The following is a 5,000-nucleotide window of genomic DNA, read 5'->3' on the forward strand; positions in this document are numbered from 1 at the left end:
ATGGCAGAAGGCCGGCGTGGAAGCCGCTTGGGCTCTAGCAGAAGGCCGAGGTGGAAGCCACTTTGGGCTGTGGCCGGTCAGCCTACCAGGGGCGTGAGAGCAGCTTGGGCGATGGCAGAAGGCCGGCGTGGAAGCCGCTTGGGGCTCTAGCAGAAGGCCGAGGTGGAAGCCACTTTGGGCTGTGTGGCCGGTCGGCCTACCAGGGGCGTGAGAGCAGCTTGGGCGATGGCGGAAGGCCGGTCAGCCTACCAGGGGCGTGAGAGCAGCTTGGGCGATGGCAGAAGGCCGGCGTGGAAGCCGCTTGGGCTCTAGCAGAAGGCCGAGGTGGAAGCCACTTTGGGCTGTGGCCGGTCAGCCTACCAGGGGCGTGAGAGCAGCTTGGGCGATGGCAGAAGGCCGGCGTGGAAGCCGCTTGGGCTCTAGCAGAAGGCCGAGGTGGAAGCCACTTTGGGCTGTGTGGCCGGTCGGCCTACCAGGGGCGTGAGAGCAGCTTGGGCGATGGCGGAAGGCCGGTCAGCCTACCAGGGGCGTGAGAGCAGCTTGGGCGATGGCAGAAGGCCGGCGTGGAAGCCGCTTGGGCTCTAGCAGAAGGCCGAGGTGGAAGCCACTTTGGGCTGTGGCCGGTCAGCCTACCAGGGGCGTGAGAGCAGCTTGGGCGATGGCAGAAGGCCGGCGTGGAAGCCGCTTGGGCTCTAGCAGAAGGCCGAGGTGGAAGCCACTTTGGGCTGTGTGGCCGGTCGGCCTACCAGGGGCGTGAGAGCAGCTTGGGCGATGGCGGAAGGCCGGTCAGCCTACCAGGGGCGTGAGAGCAGCTTGGGCGATGGCAGAAGGCCGGCGTGGAAGCCGCTTGGGCTCTAGCAGAAGGCCGAGGTGGAAGCCACTTTGGGCTGTGGCCGGTCAGCCTACCAGGGGCGTGAGAGCAGCTTGGGCGATGGCAGAAGGCCGGCGTGGAAGCCGCTTGGGCTCTAGCAGAAGGCCGAGGTGGAAGCCACTTTGGGCTGTGTGGCCGGTCGGCCTACCAGGGGCGTGAGAGCAGCTTGGGCGATGGCGGAAGGCCGGTCAGCCTACCAGGGGCGTGAGAGCAGCTTGGGCGATGGCAGAAGGCCGGCGTGGAAGCCGCTTGGGCTCTAGCAGAAGGCCGAGGTGGAAGCCACTTTGGGCTGTGGCCGGTCAGCCTACCAGGGGCGTGAGAGCAGCTTGGGCGATGGCAGAAGGCCGGCGTGGAAGCCGCTTGGGCTCTAGCAGAAGGCCGAGGTGGAAGCCACTTTGGGCTGTGTGGCCGGTCGGCCTACCAGGGGCGTGAGAGCAGCTTGGGCGATGGCGGAAGGCCGGTCAGCCTACCAGGGGCGTGAGAGCAGCTTGGGCGATGGCAGAAGGCCGGCGTGGAAGCCGCTTGGGCTCTAGCAGAAGGCCGAGGTGGAAGCCACTTTGGGCTGTGTGGCCGGTCGGCCTACCAGGGGCGTGAGAGCAGCTTGGGCGATGGCGGAAGGCCGGCGTGGAAGCCGCTTTGGGCTGTGGCCGGTCAGCCTACCAGGGGCGTGAGAGCAGCTTGGGCGATGGCAGAAGGCCGGCGTGGAAGCCGCTTGGGCTCTAGCAGAAGGCCGAGGTGGAAGCCACTTTGGGCTGTGTGGCCGGTCGGCCTACCAGGGGCGTGAGAGCAGCTTGGGCGATGGCGGAAGGCCGGTCAGCCTACCAGGGGCGTGAGAGCAGCTTGGGCGATGGCAGAAGGCCGGCGTGGAAGCCGCTTGGGCTCTAGCAGAAGGCCGAGGTGGAAGCCACTTTGGGCTGTGTGGCCGGTCGGCCTACCAGGGGCGTGAGAGCAGCTTGGGCGATGGCGGAAGGCCGGCGTGGAAGCCGCTTTGGGCTGTGGCCGGTCAGCCTACCAGGGGCGTGAGAGCAGCTTGGGCGATGGCAGAAGGCCGGCGTGGAAGCCGCTTGGGCTCTAGCAGAAGGCCGAGGTGGAAGCCACTTTGGGCTGTGGCCGGTCAGCCTACCAGGGGCGTGAGAGCAGCTTGGGCGATGGCAGAAGGCCGGCGTGGAAGCCGCTTGGGCTCTAGCAGAAGGCCGAGGTGGAAGCCACTTTGGGCTGTGTGGCCGGTCGGCCTACCAGGGGCGTGAGAGCAGCTTGGGCGATGGCGGAAGGCCGGTCAGCCTACCAGGGGCGTGAGAGCAGCTTGGGCGATGGCAGAAGGCCGGCGTGGAAGCCGCTTGGGCTCTAGCAGAAGGCCGAGGTGGAAGCCACTTTGGGCTGTGGCCGGTCAGCCTACCAGGGGCGTGAGAGCAGCTTGGGCGATGGCAGAAGGCCGGCGTGGAAGCCGCTTGGGCTCTAGCAGAAGGCCGAGGTGGAAGCCACTTTGGGCTGTGTGGCCGGTCGGCCTACCAGGGGCGTGAGAGCAGCTTGGGCGATGGCGGAAGGCCGGTCAGCCTACCAGGGGCGTGAGAGCAGCTTGGGCGATGGCAGAAGGCCGGCGTGGAAGCCGCTTGGGCTCTAGCAGAAGGCCGAGGTGGAAGCCACTTTGGGCTGTGGCCGGTCAGCCTACCAGGGGCGTGAGAGCAGCTTGGGCGATGGCAGAAGGCCGGCGTGGAAGCCGCTTGGGCTCTAGCAGAAGGCCGAGGTGGAAGCCACTTTGGGCTGTGTGGCCGGTCGGCCTACCAGGGGCGTGAGAGCAGCTTGGGCGATGGCGGAAGGCCGGTCAGCCTACCAGGGGCGTGAGAGCAGCTTGGGCGATGGCAGAAGGCCGGCGTGGAAGCCGCTTGGGCTCTAGCAGAAGGCCGAGGTGGAAGCCACTTTGGGCTGTGGCCGGTCAGCCTACCAGGGGCGTGAGAGCAGCTTGGGCGATGGCAGAAGGCCGGCGTGGAAGCCGCTTGGGCTCTAGCAGAAGGCCGAGGTGGAAGCCACTTTGGGCTGTGTGGCCGGTCGGCCTACCAGGGGCGTGAGAGCAGCTTGGGCGATGGCGGAAGGCCGGTCAGCCTACCAGGGGCGTGAGAGCAGCTTGGGCGATGGCAGAAGGCCGGCGTGGAAGCCGCTTGGGCTCTAGCAGAAGGCCGAGGTGGAAGCCACTTTGGGCTGTGTGGCCGGTCGGCCTACCAGGGGCGTGAGAGCAGCTTGGGCGATGGCGGAAGGCCGGCGTGGAAGCCGCTTTGGGCTGTGGCCGGTCAGCCTACCAGGGGCGTGAGAGCAGCTTGGGCGATGGCAGAAGGCCGGCGTGGAAGCCGCTTGGGCTCTAGCAGAAGGCCGAGGTGGAAGCCACTTTGGGCTGTGTGGCCGGTCGGCCTACCAGGGGCGTGAGAGCAGCTTGGGCGATGGCGGAAGGCCGGTCAGCCTACCAGGGGCGTGAGAGCAGCTTGGGCGATGGCAGAAGGCCGGCGTGGAAGCCGCTTGGGCTCTAGCAGAAGGCCGAGGTGGAAGCCACTTTGGGCTGTGTGGCCGGTCGGCCTACCAGGGGCGTGAGAGCAGCTTGGGCGATGGCGGAAGGCCGGCGTGGAAGCCGCTTTGGGCTGTGGCCGGTCAGCCTACCAGGGGCGTGAGAGCAGCTTGGGCGATGGCAGAAGGCCGGCGTGGAAGCCGCTTGGGCTCTAGCAGAAGGCCGAGGTGGAAGCCACTTTGGGCTGTGTGGCCGGTCGGCCTACCAGGGGCGTGAGAGCAGCTTGGGCGATGGCGGAAGGCCGGCGTGGAAGCCGCTTTGGGCTGTGGCCGGTCTGCCTACCAGGGGCAAGGAACCACAATAGCATCTACCAGGGGCAAAGCGCAAATTCGGTCTACCAGGGGCAAGAAACATTAATACAGTCTACCAGGGGCAAAGCGCAAATTCGGTCTACCAGGGGCAAGAAACATTAATACAGTCTACCAGGGGCAAGAAACCAAAATTTATTCTACCAGGGGCAAGAAACATTAATACAGTCTACCAGGGGCAAGAAACATTAATACAGTCTACCAGGGGCAAGAAACATTAATACAGTCTACCAGGGGCTGCATTGACAAGTTCGCACCGTAAGAAGAGAATGCGACTTTTGCAACCTCTTTTTCCTTTTTACATGATATTCTTTTTCTCTATCGGGGAAAACACTGGTGTGCTACATCACTGGAAAGCTAGAAATCCCACTAAAGATTAAGCCATAGTTATAGAGGTAGATATCCCTGACTTATTGTCAGCCACCATTTGGGTTCTTCATTGTGACGCGAATTGTTCAAAAATTTAAATTATGCAAGGGAAGAGTTGCTGTTTTGGGTTTTTTTTTTTTTTTGTATTGGTAAATTTTATTGAATTTTTTTTAAATTAAAAAAAAAATCTTTTTTTTTTTTCTTTTTTACTTTTTTGGTATTTATTATTATTATTATTATCATCATTATTCTTATTATTTTTTTAAGAAAAGAAGGAGAAGAAGGGAGAAGGGGGTGCGGGAGAGCAAAAATAAAAGAAAAAAAAAAGAAAAGAAACAGCCTCTACTTAGGCTGCAGTTCACTTTTCCTCCACCGGAGGGAGCTCCAGCAGGCGAAAATCATACCCCCTCACTCAGAGGGGTTGATTATACAGGGAGGCCTCAAGAGCGGGAGAGCTGAAAAACCCTTTGGGCACGATATCGGGAGAGGGTGATTCGAGACGGCGTAGCTCCAGAGTGGCCGGAGGGAGCCTCGCCAAACTTTCCCCCGACACAAAGGAGACCCTAGGCAGGCCTCGGGCGCTAGGGTTTCAGCCGCAGTATTCTCCGCTCGCGGCCATTTCAGACAGCGACCCTACGGAGACCCTCGGCGAAAGGGTTCCCGACGCTTTCGCGCCGCCCTCTCGCTCTCCAGCCCCGCCGCGAAGCTCCGTAGCCACGCTGTGACGACCGACGGGCATACGTGACCCGCCATCGGAGGGCTCCCGCCAGCCGGCCGGCCGCGCGCCGGCAGCGAGGCGGACGGCTCCTCCGGCCAAGCGGGTTCGAGTGTGACGGCGGGCGAACGCGCGCGCAGCGCAGCGGCGACGGCGCCGCCGGCTTCTCACCGGCAGGCAGGC

This window comes from Corythoichthys intestinalis, unplaced genomic scaffold (genome assembly GCF_030265065.1).
Source record: "Corythoichthys intestinalis isolate RoL2023-P3 unplaced genomic scaffold, ASM3026506v1 HiC_scaffold_75, whole genome shotgun sequence".
Classification (NCBI taxonomy): Eukaryota; Metazoa; Chordata; class Actinopteri; order Syngnathiformes; family Syngnathidae; genus Corythoichthys; species Corythoichthys intestinalis.